We start from the raw sequence: 16,473 nt of genomic DNA on the forward strand, positions 1-16,473 counted from the left end.
TCTAAATTATCTGTAGCATATTCCAATACCCCTCTTAAAAAGTCTAAAGTCATCAAAATTGTAGCGGTTCAAAGGGAATCTCAATCTCAATGCCCAAGATTTATTTCCAGGGAGATCTAAAGGTACCGTCACACTCAGCAACTTTGCAAAGAGAACAACAACAATCCGTGACGTTGCAGCATCCTGGATAGCGATCTCGTTGTGTTTGACACGCAGCAGCGATCTGGATCCCGCTGTGCCATCGCTGGTTGGAGCTAGAAGTCCAGAACTTTATTTTGTCGCCAGGTCGGCGTGTATCGTCATGTTTGACATCAAAAGCAATGACGCCAGCAACGAGCATAGGGGGCGTCGCAGCATCTCCTTCTAGCCAGTCGGTACACTCCGGCTGTTTGACATGGAGCTAACAACCAGCGAGAACGAGAAGTGAGTCGCCGTTACGTCACTGGATCGCTCCTGCATCGTTCTGGAGTTGCTATGTTTGACGTCTCTACAGCAACCTAAACAGCGACGCTCCAGCGATCTAGTTTAGGTCGGCTCGTTGTCTATATCGCCGCAGCGTCGCTGAGTGTGACGATACCTTAAGTCCAATGTGATAAACGCATTATAAGAAATTGAGTTGATATGTTAAACAGTATATAGACGGTTTGCAGTCTAGAGAAAAGACTTGATAAGTGAATAATGAAGTCTGGAGCGCATATTATGTACCTGAAAGTAAATTCTGAAATCCCTATCATTAGGATGGCATAATCACCAGGTATCTGTGAGATCAAGCTTATTCATTAAATCAGGAATTGGGGAAGGCCTTAATCTGGCGGAAGAGAGAGGATCACATCTATCCTTATGATGGTCATGTAGAGTATACAGTGGGGCAAAAAAGTATTTAGTCAGTCAGCAATAGCGCAAGTTCCACCACTTAAAAAGATGAGAGGCGTCTGTAATTTACATCATAGGTAGACCTCAACTATGGGAGACAAACTGAGAAAAAAAAATCCAGAAAATCATATTGTCTGTTTTTTTATCATTTTATTTGCATATTATGGTGGAAAATAAGTATTTGGTCAGAAACAAAATTTCATCTCAATACTTTGTAATATAGCCTTTGTTGGCAATGACAGAGGTTAAACATTTTCTGTAAGTCTTCACAAGGTTGCCACACACTGTTGTTGGTATGTTGGCCCATTCCTCCATGCAGATCTCCTCTAGAGCAGTGATGTTTTTGGCTTTTCGCTTGGCAACACAGACTTTCAACTCCCTCCAAAGGTTTTCTATAGGGTTGAGATCTGGAGACTGGCTAGGCCACTCCAGGACCTTGAAATGCTTCTTATGAAGCCACTCCTTCGTTGCCCTGGCGGTGTGCTTTGGATCATTGTCATGTTGAAAGACCCAGCCACGTTTCATCTTCAATGCCCTTGCTGATGGACGGAGGTTTGCACTCAAAATCTCACGATACATGGCCCCATTCATTCTTTCATGTACCCGGATCAGTCGCCCTGGCCCCTTTGCAGAGAAACAGCCCCAAAGCATGATGTTTCCACCACCATGCTTTACAGTAGGTATGGTGTTTGATGGATGCAACTCAGTATTCTTTTTCCTCCAAACACGACAAGTTGTGTTTCTACCAAACAGTTCCAGTTTGGTTTCATCAGACCATAGGACATTCTCCCAAAACTCCTCTGGATCATCCAAATGCTCTCTAGCAAACTTCAGACGGGCCCGGACATGTACTGGCTTAAGCAGTGGGACACGTCTGGCACTGCAGGATCTGAGTCCATGGTGGCGTAGTGTGTTACTTATGGTAGGCCTTGTTACATTGGTCCCAGCTCTCTGCAGTTCATTCACTAGGTCCCCCCGCGTGGTTCTGGGATTTTTGCTCACCGTTCTTGTGATCATTCTGACCCCACGGGGTGGGATTTTGCGTGGAGCCCCAGATCGAGGGAGATTATCAGTGGTCTTGTATGTCTTCCATTTTCTAATTATTGCTCCCACTGTTGATTTCTTCACTCCAAGCTGGTTGGCTATTGCAGATTCAGTCTTCCCAGCCTGGTGCAGGGCTACAATTTTGTTTCTGGTGTCCTTTGACAGCTCTTTGGTCTTCACCATAGTGGAGTTTGGAGTCAGACTGTTTGAGGGTGTGCACAGGTGTCTTTTTATACTGATAACAAGTTTAAACAGGTGCCATTACTACAGGTAATGAGTGGAGGAAAGAGGAGACTCTTAAAGAAGAAGTTACAGGTCTGTGAGAGCCAGAAATCTTGATTGTTTGTTTCTGACCAAATACTTATTTTCCACCATAAAATGCAAATAAAATGATAAAAAAAACAGACAATGTGATTTTCTGGATTTTTTTTTCTCAGTTTGTCTCCCATAGTTGAGGTCTACCTATGATATAAATTACAGACGCCTCTCATCTTTTTAAGTGGTGGAACTTGCACTATTGCTGACTGACTAAATACTTTTTTGCCCCACTGTATATGTCTCCTCCAATGAATAAATATTAAGGTCGCTGTCTCATTCTGTCTATGTCCCAGAAACAGATGTTTGATAAGTACAAATAAATCTACAAACATTCTTTTGTCCCTGAGATGAGAACATCTCTTGGACATACATTTTGCTATAACTTTTAATTCTTGATTTTCCTAACAATATAGATATATAGAATTGTCTAGATGCTAAACAAAACAAGGTATAAAATATTAATTATAACAATAATATTAAAAGTAGAGATGAACAGATCAAGTTTGAGTTAAATTTCATTTAACCCATTCCTGACATACGCCGTACATGTACTGCTCTGCGGGAGCTGCATTCCCACAAAGAGCAGTACATGTACGGTGGCACGATCATGCAGCCTCACTCTGAGTGCAGCGGCAATCGTGTGTGAGTGTCAGCTCTGTGGAAGAGCCGACACCCCGCAGAAACGCCCACGATCAGTGATAGCACCAATCGCGGGCATTAGCCCCTCTGATGCCGCTGTCAATAGTGACAGCGGCATAGAGGAGCATCGTACAGGGAATGAGTTCCCTGCGTGTTTCCATGAGGACAACAAGATACGATGGCCGCAGGGTCCTTCCGGGTCTTGCAGGGAAGTTTGCTTCCCAGTGCCTGCAGAGAGCAGGACCAGAGACACCTCCTGCCCAACCTGTCAGTCACTGCTCCGATTTCTGCAGTACAGATGCATTGCAGAACATCTGATGTAGTACAGTGATGTCTGTTATGATCCGGTGGTAGGATCACCAAACTGACCTGATAGGTAAACCTGAATAGTAGGACAAGCTCCGGGAATGTGGGAACTATACCGACCGCAAACCTGATCCTATCCACACACACTAAAGGCAGCCGTGGAGCGTTACCTAAAAACCTAGATGCCTCTTCACAGCCTGAGAAACTAGCTACCCCTAGAGAGAAAGCAAAGCCTCACTTGCCTCAGAGAAATGACCCCAAAGTTTAGACAGCCCCCCACAAATAATAACGGTGAGTTAAGGGGAAAATACAAACGTAGGAATGAAAAACAGGTTTAAGCAAATGAGGCCCGCTAACACTAAATAGACAGAAGATAGCAGGGATCTGTGCGGTCGGTACAAAAACTATCAAAAACTATCCACGCAGAAAGTGCAAGAACCCCCACACCGACTCACGATGTGAGGGGCGCACTTCTGCTCCCCAGAGCTACCAGCAAGCGAAAAATCACATATAAGCAAGCTGGACTGAACACATCATATACTGAGAAACATATTCAAGGAAACAATGAGCAAAAAGAACTAGCAAGACTTAGCTTCTCAGAAAAAGACAGGTCACCAGGAAAATCCAGGAGAGGTCAGAACCAGTGCTGAATACAACGACAGCAGGCAACAAGTAAAGGTCCAGGTGGAGTTAAATAGGAACAAGCATAGCAGGAAATGAGACAGCTGAGCCCAGCTCCAGACCCGCACTATCGCTAAAGGCCACCAGAGGGAACCTGTTATGATCCTTAGTGGTTGAGGATCACAAATTACTCCAGCTAAGTAACAAACATAGGACAAGCTCTAGGGAGGTGGCAAACTGGACTGACCGCAAATCTGAACCTATCCAAACACACTAGAAGTAGCCGGTGAACGTGCCTAAAAATCCTAGACGTCTCGACCCAGCCTGAGGAACTAACTACCCCTAGAGAGAAAGAAAGACCTCTCTTGCCTCCAGAGAAATAATCCCCAAAGATATAGAAGCCCCCAACAAATAATAACGGTGAGGTAAGAGGAAGGCACATACACAGGGGTGAAAGCAGATTCAGCAAATGAGGCCCACTAATACTAGATAGCAGAAAATAGAAAAGGGAATCTATGCGGTCAGTAAAAAACCCTTACAAAATATCCACTCTGAGATTTCAAGAACCCCCGCACCAACTAACGGTGTGGGGGGAGAAACCCAGTCCCCTAGAGCAACCAGCAAGCGAGGAAATCACATTTTAGCAAGCTGGACAAGAAACATGATGAATGCTGATAATCAAAAAATGAACAAACAAAAACTTAGCTTGTCTTGGAGAGACTGGAAGCAAGGTAGTCACAAGGAATCTGAAGAGCACTGAATACATTGGTAGCAGGCAAGGAACTGAGTATCCAGGTGAGCTAAATAGGAAACCAACCAAGGATAACGAACCAGCTGATGCAGCCAACCTGCAGAAAGACAACACTACACAGTACCGCTTGTGACCACTAGAGGGAGCCCAAAAATAGAGTTCACAACAGTACCCCCCCTTGAGGAGGGGTCACCGAACCTTCATCAAGACCCCCAGGGCGATCAGGATGAGCCGCGTGGAAGGCACGAACCAAATCGGCCGCATGAACATCAGAGGCGACAACCCAGGAATTATCCTCCTGACCATAGCCCTTCCACTTAACCAAATACTGAAGCCTCCGTCTAGAGATACGAGAATCCAAAATCTTCTCCACCACGTACTCCAATTCGCCCTCGACCAGCACCGGAGCAGGAGGCTCAACAGAAGGAACCACAGGTACCACATACCTCCGCAACAAAGACCTATGGAACACATTATGAATGGCAAACGATGCTGGGAGATCCAAACGAAAAGACACCGGGTTAAGGATTTCCAAGATCTTATAAGGACCAATGAAGCGAGGCTTGAATTTAGGAGAGGAGACCTTCATAGGAACATACCGAGAAGACAGCCACACCAAATCCCCAACACGAAGTCGGGGACCCACACCGCGGCGGCGGTTGGCAAAGCGCTGAGCCTTCTCCTGTGACAACTTCAAATTGTCCACCACATGGTTCCGAATCTGCTGCAACCTATCCACCACAGAATCCACCCCAGGACAGTCAGAAGGCTCAACCTGACCCGAGGAAAAACGAGGATGGAAACCAGAATTGCAGAAAAAAGGCGAAACCAAAGTAGCAGAACTAGCCCGATTATTAAGGGCAAACTCGGCCAATGGCAAAAAAGTCACCCAATCATCCTGATCAGCAGAAACAAAACATCTCAAATAAGTTTCCAACGTCTGATTAGTTCGCTCGGTTTGGCCATTAGTCTGAGGATGGAAGGCCGACGAAAAAGACAAATCAATGCCCATCTTAGCACAAAAAGTCCACCAAAACCTGGACACAAACTGGGATCCTCTATCAGACACAATATTTTCAGGAATGCCGTGCAAGCGAACCACATTCTGAAAAAATAGAGGAACCAAATCGGAGGAGGAAGGCAACTTAGGCAAGGGCACCAAATGGACCATCTTGGAAAAACGATCACACACCACCCAGATGACAGACATTTTCTGAGATACTGGAAGATCCGAAATAAAATCCATGGAAATGTGCGTCCAAGGCCTTTTCGGGACAGGCAAAGGCAAAAGCAAACCGCTGGCACAAGAACAGCAAGGCTTAGCCCGAGCACAAATCCCACAAGACTGCACAAAGGAACGCACATCCCGCGACAAGGAAGGCCACCAGAAGGACCTAGCCACCAAATCTCTGGTACCAAAAATCCCAGGATGACCCCCCAACACCGAAGAATGAACCTCGGAAATAACTCTTCTGGTCCATTTATCCGGGACAAACAGTCTCTCTGGTGGACAACGGTCAGGTCTATCCGCCTGAAATTTCTGCAGCACTCGTCGCAAATCTGGGGAAATGGCAGACAAAATCACTCCCTCTCTGAGAATACCAGCCGGCTCAGAAACTCCCGGAGAGTCAGGCACAAAACTCCTAGAAAGTGCATCAGCTTTCACGTTCTTTTAACCAGGCAGGTATGAGACCACGAAGTTGAAACGGGAGAAAAACAACGACCAACGAGCCTGTCTAGGATTCAGGCGCTTGGCAGATTCGAGGTAAATCAGATTTTTGTGATCAGTCAAGACCACCACACGATGTTTAGCTCCTTCGAGCCAATGTCGCCACTACTCAAATGCCCACTTCATAGCCAACAACTCCCGATTACCAACATCATAATTCCGCTCGGCAGGCGAAAATTTTCTTGAAAAGAAAGCACATGGCTTCATCACAGAGCCATCAGAGCTTCTCTGCGACAAAACAGCCCCTGCACCAATCTCAGAAGCATCAACCTCGACCTGGAAGGGGAGAGAGACATCTGGCTGACATAAGACTGGAGCTGAAGAAAACCGGTGCTTCAGCTCCCGAAAGGCCTCCACGGCCGCAGGAGACCAATTAGTCACATCAGAACCCTTCTTGGTCAAATCCGTCAAAGGTTTAACCACGCTAGAAAAATTAGCGATGAAACGACGGTAAAAATTAGCAAAACCCAAGAACTTCTGAAGACTCTTAACAGACGTGGGCTGAGTCCAGTCATGAATAGCCTGGACCTTGACTGGGTCCATCTCCACAGTAGAAGGAGAAAAAATAAAACCCAAAAAGGAGACCTTCTGTACTCCGAAGAGGCATTTTGAGCCCTTCACAAATAAAGCATTAGCACGCAGGACCTGAAACACCATCCTGACCTGCTTCACATGGGACTCCCAATCATCAGAAAAGACCAAAATGTCATCCAGATAAACAATCATAAATTTATCCAGATATTCTCGGAAGATGTCATGCATGAAGGACTGAAACACAGAAGGAGCATTAGAGAGTCCAAAAGGCATCACCAAGTACTCAAAATGGCCTTCGGGCGAATTAAATGCTGTTTTCCATTCATCTCCCTGCTTAATGCACACAAGGTTATACGCACCACGGAGATCTATCTTGGTGAACCAACTGGCACCCTTAATCCGAGCAAACAAATCAGACAATAGTGGCAAAGGATACTGAAATTTGACTGTGATTTTATTCAGAAGACGATAATCTATACAAGGTCTCAAAGAACCATCCTTCTTGGCCACAAAAAAGAATCCTGCACCAAGAGGGGAAGAGGATGGGTGAATATGTCCCTTCTCCAAAGACTCCTTTATATAACTCCACATCGCGGCATGCTCTGGTATAGACAAATTAAAAAGTCGTCCCTTAGGGAATTTACTACCAGGAATTAAATTTATAGCACAGTCACAATCCCTATGAGGGGGCAGGGCACTGGACCTGGGCTCATCAAATACATCCTGGTAGTCAGACATTAACTCAGGGACCTCAGAAGGAGTGGAGGAAGCAATCGACACCAACGGAGTATCGCCATGAATTCCCTGACAACCCCAACTTGACACAGACATAGCTTTCCAATCTAAAACTGGATTATGAGCCTGCAGCCATGGCAGACCCAAAACTACAACATCATGTAAATTATGCAGAACAAGAAAGCGAATCACCTCCTGATGTACGGGAGTCATGCACATGGTCATTTGCGTCCAATACTGAGGCTTATTCTCAGCCAATGGCATAGCATCAATTCCCCTCTGAGGAATAGGAAATTCCAAAGGCTCCAGGACAAAACCACAGCGCCTGGCAAACGACAAGTCCATCAGATTCAGGGCAGCACCCGAATCCACAAAAGCCATAACCGAGTAGGACGACAAAGAACAAATCAAAGTAACAGACAAAATAAATTTAGGCTGTATAGTACCAATGGTGACAGGTTTAGCGATTCTTTTTAAGCGTTTAGAGCATGCTGAGATAACATGAGTAGAATCACCACAGTAAAAGCACAACCCATTTTGACGTCTATGACTTTGTCGCTCAATTCTGGTCAGAGTTCGGTCACATTGCATAGACTCAGGTCTCTGTTCAGAAAATACCGCCAAAGGATGAGCAGATTTGCGCTCCCGCAAACGCCGATCAACCTGAATGGCTAAAGCCATAGAATCACTCAGACTTGTAGGGGTGGGAAACCCCACCATAACGTTCTTAACGGCCTCAGAAAGACCTTCTCTGAAATTTGCAGCCAGGGCACACTCATTCCATTGAGTAAGCACCGACCGATTCCGAAATTTTTGACAATACACCTCTGCTTCATCCTGACCTTGAGAGATAGCCAGCAAAGCTTTTTCTGCCTGATTCTCAAGATTAGGCTCCTCATAAAGCAGTCCAAGAGCCAGAAAAAATGCATCTACATTAAGCAATGCAGGATCTCCTGGCGCCAGAGAGAAAGCCCAATCCTGAGGGTCGTGGCGTAACAAGGAGATAACAATTTTAACTTGCTGAGCGGAATCACCAGAGGAACGAGGTCTCAGAGATAGAAATAACTTACAATTATTCTTAAAATTTAGAAACCTAGATCTATCTCCAGAAAACAACTCAGGAATGGGTATCTTTGGTTCTGACATAGGGCTATGAATAACAAAATCCTGAATACTTTGCACCCGTGCAGTAAGATGATCCACACTAGAAGTCAGAGTCTGAACATTCATGTCTGCAGCTGAGCTCAAAACCACCTAGAGTTCAAGGGGATGAAAGAAGCTAAACAGACTGCAGCAAAGGAAAAGCGGGAGGAGAAAAAAAAAATGTACTCAGGTCTTCTTTTTATCCCACTTCTGCGATGCATTAAACACTTTTGGCCTGCTATACTGTTATGATCCTTAGTGGTTGAGGATCACAAATTACTCCAGCTAAGTAACAAACATAGGACAAGCTCTAGGGAGGTGGCAAACTGGACTAACCACAAATCTGAACCTATCCAACACACTAAAGGTAGCCGGTGAACGTGTCTAAAATCCTAGACGTCTCGAGCCAGCCTGAGGAACTAACTACCCCTAGAGAGAAAGAAAGACCTCTCTTGCCTCCAGAGAAATAATCCCCAAAGATATAGAAGCCCCCAACAAATAATAACGGTGAGGTAAGAGGAAGGCACATACACAGGGGTGAAAGCAGATTCAGCAAATGAGGCCCACTAATACTAGATAGCAGAAAATAGAAAAGGGAATCTATGCGGTCAGTAAAAAACCCTTACAAAATATCCACTCTGAGATTTCAAGAACCCCCGCACCAACTAACGGTGTGGGGGGAGAAACCCAGTCCCCTAGAGCAACCAGCAAGCGAGGAAATCACATTTTAGCAAGCTGGACAAGAAACATGATGAATGCTGATAATCAAAAAGTGAACAAACAAAAACTTAGCTTGTCTTGGAGAGACTGGAAGCAAGGTAGTCACAAGGAATCTGAAGAGCACTGAATACATTGGTAGCAGGCAAGGAACTGAGTATCCAGGTGAGCTAAATAGGAAACCAACCAAGGATAACGAACCAGCTGATGCAGCCAACCTGCAGAAAGACAACACTACACAGTACCGCTTGTGACCACTAGAGGGAGCCCAAAAATAGAGTTCACAACAGGAACCCAGACGGAATTCACAACAGATGTCCCAGGATGGGACTACTTAAAAAAAATGCATAAAAAAGTGTTTAAATATTTATTACAAAATCCCCAAATAAAGAAGAAAAAAAAGAATCAAGTATTTTTACAATAAATACATTTATATACATAAAAAAAACAAAAGTACACATATTTGGTATCGCCGCATCCATAACGACCCGCTCTATAAAAACGAGGCAAAAAACAATGCTTTATCATTCCGCCGAACAAAAAGTGCAATAAAACGCGATCAAAAAGATGAATGTAAGTTAAAATTGTACCGCTGAAAACGTCATCTTGCCCCACAAAAATCAAGCTGCCATCCAGCTGAATCAGCAGAAAAGTAAAAAAGTTATAGCTCTCAGAATAAGGCCGGTTTCACACGTCAGTGTCTCCAGTACGTGAGGTGACAGTTTCCTCACGTACCGGAGCCACTGACACACGTAGACCCATTAAAATCAATGCATCTGTGCAGATGTCATTGATTTTTTGCGGACCGTGTCTCCGTGTGCCAAACACGGAGACATGTCAGTGTTCGTGGGAGCGCACGTATTACACGGACCCATTAAAGTCAATGGGTCCGTGTAAAACACGGACCTCACACGGACGTTCTCCGTGTGCGGTCCCTGTGGCGTGCAGGAGACAGCGCTACAGTAAGCACTGTCCCCCCCACATGGTGCTGAAGCCGCGATTCATATCTTCTGTGCAACAGCGTTTGCTGCATAGAAGATATGAATAATAGTGTTTAAATGAAAGATCTACCTGTCCGCCGCCCTCCCACCCCCTGTGCGCCCCCCCACTGTTCAGAAAATACTCACCCGCTCCCACGTTGGCTGTCGCTGCTTCCTGGTCTGGCCGCGGCTTCTACTGTATGCGGTCACGTGGGGCCGCTCATTTACAATCATGAATAGTCGGCTCCGCCCCTATGGGAGGTGGAGCCGCCTATTCATGACTGTAAATGAGCGGCCCCACGTGACCGCATACAGTGGAAGCCGCGGCCAGACCAGGAAGGAGCGACAGCCAACGAGGGATGCGGGTGAGTATTTTCTGAACAGCGGGGGGGCGCACAGGGGGTGGGGGGGCGGCGGACAGATAGATCTTTCATTTAAACACTATTATTCATATCTTCTATGCAGCAAACGCTGCTGCACAGAAGATATGAATCGCGGCTTCAGCACGATGCAGGGGACAGCGCTAAACTTTAGCGCTGTCTCCTGCACGCTCCGTGTGGTACCCACTCGCCACACGGGCGGCACACGTGTGCCGCACGTATGGCCTACGTGAGCTCACGGGCACACGGACACGGATAACTCCGGTACCGATTTTTTCCGGTACCGGAATTATCTGGACGTGTGGGACAGCCCTAAAGCGATGCTAAAATAATATTTTTTCTATAGTATCGTTTTTTTAAAAAAAACAATATAAATTGAGTATTGCTGTAATCATACTGACCCTAAGATTAAAGCTGCCTTACCAATTTTACCACAAGTGGAACAGTATAAAAAAAAAAGCAATTCCTGAAATGCTGGTTTTTGTTCCTTCTGTATCCCAAAAATTGGAATGGAAAGCGATCAAAAAATGTCATGTGCCTGAAAATAGTACCAATAAAAACATCAGCTCGTCCCGCAAAAAAAAAGACCTCACATGACTGTCAATCGAAATATGGAAAAACTATAGCTCTCAAAATGTGGTGATTAGTGTTGAGCATTCCAATACCACAAGTATCGGGTATCGGCCGATATTTGCGGTATCGGAATTCCGATACCGAGATCCGATACTTGCCGCATATCGGATACCGGAATCGGAAGTTCTCAATTCAAACAGCACGAATTCAGCCAATGAGGAATGATTACAAGTGTGGGCACATCCTGTTCAGCATGGTGGGCATGAAACTACTGGCAAGGCTGTGATTGGCTGCTGAAATGATGTCATGCTGCAGTTTAAAAGTCGCTGGCGCCATTTTGGGCTCACTCTGCTGTGAATTCAGTTAGGCATAGGACGCTGTGTTCTGACTGAGGGCCAGTTGAGATAGCGATTTGCTTCTTTGTGCTTTTCCCAGGCTAATTTAGCAACCGCTGTGTGTTCACCTTGCTTTTGCCTTGTAGCGCTGTTTTCACAGCGATCTGCAAGGTCTCTGTGTGTGTGTGTGTGTGTGTGTGTGTGTGTGAGTGCAGCCCACTCTGTAGTCTGTGTGCAGCCATAGCCGGTTGTATCCAGCTCAGGGTGGTTCACTGACTCAAACAGTTCTATCCATTCCATTGTCCTTTTTTGCAAATAGTGCAGCCCGCTGCACATTTTTTTTAATAATTCCTATTAGTGGCTTTCCACCCGTATCCAGCTAAATTGTGGAAAAACACTACATAGGATAACGTAGAGGAGGTTTTTGGGGCCTTGCAGCGCCGTTTACGGCTGTCTGCACGTCTCCGTGTGAGTGCAGCTCGCCCTGTAGTCTGTGTGCAGCCACAGCCGGTTGTATCCAGCTCAGGGTGGTTCACTGACTCATACAGTTCTATCCATTCCATTGTCCTTTTTTGCAAATAGTGCAGCCCGCTGCACATTTTTTTTAATAATTCCTATTAGTGGCTTTCCACCCGTATCCAGCTAAATTGTGGAAAAACACTACATAGGATAACGTAGAGGAGGTTTTTGGGGCCTTGCAGCGCCGTTTACGGCTGTCTGCACGTCTCCGTGTGAGTGCAGCTCGCCCTGTTGTCAGTTCAGCCCAAAAAAAAAAAAAAATAATAATAAAGTTCACCAAACACACCACTTTACAGTTGTGTAGGCCACATTAGCTCATATTAAAGTCTAGTCCACACTTTAGAAAATTAGTGTTTCTTATACCTGTTAGGAGCTGTTCAGGAATAAGCACACTAAGCCGTTAGTACTTTTCTGCTTATCTTTATCAGTCAACCAAGATGAAGAAGGCAGGGAGTAAGGCACGTGGGCGTGGGCGCGGAGCAGGGAGAGGACGTGGGGATTCTGTGCCTGCTGCGGGCATCGGTGACTCATCATCACCCAGTTTCAGCAGGGAACAGTCCTTCATGCGCAGCTTTGTCGGAGAGCGCCGTACACCGCTGCTGCGTGAAGACCAAATTGAAGCCGTTGTCGGATGGATGGCAGCTAACGCATCGACTTCAATTAGTGCCACATCCTCTCAGACACAGAGCACTGGAGAGCACCCATCTGTCTCTTCACCACCTGCCAAATTGCCCAGGCAGACAGAGAGCCCAGGACAGGAGCCGTCTCTACTTCTGTTCTCTGAATCTCTTGGCTTGGAAACGGGGCCAGCCAAGCAGCATTGGAGAAATGGAAGAAGAGGCAGTGTGCAGTGATGCCCAACAGCTTTTTCTCTCTGAGTCTGAAGAGGCGGGTGGGCCAGTGCCTCCGGTCACCACACCACAGAACGCATCCGCTGATGAAACTCAGGTGCCACTTTCTGGTGCGTGCTGTGCTGCTGAGACTACCCAGGAGGAGCAGTTGGTGGCAGAGGGTAGTGTAGATGATGAGGTCCTTGACCCATCGTGGCGTGAGGGACAGGAAGGTGGTGGGAGCAGCTCTGAGGAAGAGATTCCCCGAACGGGCCAAAGAGGGAGAGGGAGGGGGAAGACTGCGGATCCTGTAGCCTCCACTTTGGCACCCGTTAGGAGCATGTCTCTTCCAAAAGCCAAAAAGGGCGCTCCCAAGACTTGCAGTGCCTGGTCCTTTTTTGACACAGTTGCAGATGACATTTGCTATGTCAAATGCAAGGTGTGTCATCATAAAATCAAAAGAGGGAAAAATGTCAGCAACCTCAATACCTCCAACATGTGGAAACATGTGCGGACTAGGCACGCGGCGGAGTTACAAAAACACACTGAAGACCTAGGCCAACCAACAGCGGCAGCTACCACCTCTTCAGCTCGTGTTGCCTCTTCCTCCAGCTCACACACAGCTGGTTCGGCTTCATCCCACGATCGCCATGGAAGAACCTCTGGCACTGTTGTCCAGAGACCCACTGTAATTCCACCCGCAGCACCACATTCCCAGTCATCCTCACACTCCCAGCCCAGTCTACAGCCATCAGTAGTACAGGCATGGGAGAAAAGGCGGCCTTTCTCGTCAAACCACCCACGAGCACAGGCTCTGACTGCAGGCATTGCCAAACTTCTGTCACTGGAAATGCTGTCATTCAGGCTGGTGGAGACTGACAGCTTCCGTGACTTGATGTCATTGGCAGTCCCACAGTACAATGTGCCCAGCCGGTTTTATTTCAGCAGGCAAGCCGTCCCCGCCCTGCACAAGCATGTGGAGGGACACATAAAACACGCGCTACTGAACGCCGTCAGTAGCAAGGTCCACCTCACCACCGATGCGTGGACCAGTCACCATGGACAGGGGCGATACCTTTCCCTCACTGCCCATTGGGTTAATGTTGTTGAGGCGGGTACAGATCATGCGAGTGGCGCAGGACGTGTCCTGCCCACTCCAAGGATTGCAGGAATCCAATCTGTACGCATTGACTCCTCCTCTTACACAAGTTCTTCAGAATCATCGCAGCAGGAGCCGTCACAGTCCACCTCCACATGGACCCGTGAACGTTTACCTGTTACGACTGACATGAGCACAGCCATGGCCAAACGTCAACAGGCCGTCTTGAAATTAATTTCTTTGGGGAATCGAAGCCACACAGCGCAGGAGCTCTGGAATGCCATCAAGCAGGAGAGCGATGTGTGGTTTGTGGCAGCGAATCTCCAGCCAGGCATGGTAGTGTGTGATAATGGCCGAAATCTGGTGGAAGCTCTGGGCCTCGGCAACCTCACTCACATCCCATGTCTGGCACATGTGCTCAACTAGGTCGTGCAGAGTTTTTTGAGGGACTACCTGGATCTTGATGCACTGCTGCACAAGGTCCGCCTAGAGTGTGCTCACTTGCGGCGTTCCAGCACGGCAAAATCACGCATTGCGGCTCTGCAGCGCCGATTCCACCTTCCGGAACATCGCATCATATGTGACCTACCTACCAGGTGGAATTCCACGTTACATATGTTGGAGCGGTTGTGTGAGCAGCAGCAAGCAGTAATGGAGTACCAGCTGCATCAGGCGCAAAGAAGTCGCACTCCGCACCGTTCAGACTTCACAACCACAGAGTGGGCCACTATGAAGGACGTCTGCCAGGTTTTGCGTCCCTTCGATTATTCCACGTGGATGGCGAGTGCAGATGATGCACTAGTCAGCATGACTGTCCCCCTTATCTGCCTGCTTGAAAAATCACTGCAAGCGCTAAGGGATGATGTTGTGGAAGAGATGGAAGATGAGGATTCACCATTTCCATCATCTTCTGGACAGTCAGCGCCACGTGGTTCCTCACAAACGCGTAGGCAGGGGACACTTTGTGAGGAGGATGAGGAGGAGTCAATGGAGGAGGAAGACATCGGTCCAGAGGAGGGAGTTACACAATTGTCCAGTAGTCAGTGTGTACAGCGAGGGTGGGGTGATGACGAGTGGGCAGAGATCACGCCTCAAGCAGGGGACAGCGTTTCTTGGCCAGTTGGCAGTCTGCAGCACATGGTTGATTACATGTTGCAGTGCCTGAGAAACGACCGCCGCATCGCCCACATTCTCAACATGTCTGATTATTGGGTGTTCACCCTCCTCGATCCTCGCTACCGGGACAACGTACAAAGCCTCATCACACCGTTGAACCGGGAGCGTAAAATGCGGGAGTACCAAGACACACTGGTGAATTCCATCATCTTCTCCAGTCCAACTGAGAGAAGTGCTGCTAGTGCTTTACAAAGCAGCTCAGTGCGTCCAGGCAGTGGAGGAGGCTCTGCACAAAGAGGGAGCAGAAGCAGTGCCTATGCCCAAGGCAAGACCAGTATGGCCCAACTGTGGCACAGTTTTGTGTGCCCGCCACAAATGTCTACACCATCACAGACGGCTCCAGTCAGCAGGAGGCAACGGTTCCGTCAGATGGTGACAGACTACATGTCTTGCCCTCTTGCTGTACTCCCAGACGGCTCTTCCCCTTTCAAGTTTTGGGTCTCTAAGCTGGATGCATGGCCAGAGCTAAGCCAGTATGCATTGGAGGTGCTGGCTTGCCCTGCGGCTAGTGTATTATCGGAACGCGTCTTTAGTGCTGCAGGTGGTGTACTAACAGACCGTCGCATGCGACTATCCTCCGATAACGTTGACCGGCTTACTTTCCTGAAAATGAACCAGGCCTGGATCTCGCAGGAATTTGCCACTCCTCTTCCTGATTAAATAATTGGGTGACTGTCTACAGTATCCAGGTCTCCTGTTGTGTTCAGCTTTCTACCACCTGAACTGTAATTCCTGGGCTCCAACACCGCCAGTTGAGGCTCAGAAGTGCCGTCTGCACAGTCAAAACATATGACCCAGTGTTATTGGGTGTCAGTAACGTCAGCTGATCCCCAGCTGTGTAGCCGGCAACGTGTCCTGCGACCGCCACGCTGACACAACAACTGAAATGTAAGGGAACCTGTGTCCCCCCCAGGCATTTGTTACTGAAATAGCCACCTTGTGCAGCAGTAATGCTGCACAAGGAAAAGGTAACTATTTTTGTTTAGCTCCTTGCACACGCAGAACTTAACACTTTTAAAGTGTGTCCACTGATACCGTAAAACCATCCCGGAGGTGGGACTTTCCTTTATAATGTGACGCAGCACACCCGTCATTCCTACCCCCTTAGCGCCGTGCGCCGCCTCCTCCGCGTTGTTTAATTCTGTCTCGGAGCCAGCGCTGTTATGTTATC

Source organism: Ranitomeya variabilis, chromosome 5, assembly GCF_051348905.1.
Source record: "Ranitomeya variabilis isolate aRanVar5 chromosome 5, aRanVar5.hap1, whole genome shotgun sequence".
Taxonomy (NCBI): domain Eukaryota; kingdom Metazoa; phylum Chordata; class Amphibia; order Anura; family Dendrobatidae; genus Ranitomeya; species Ranitomeya variabilis.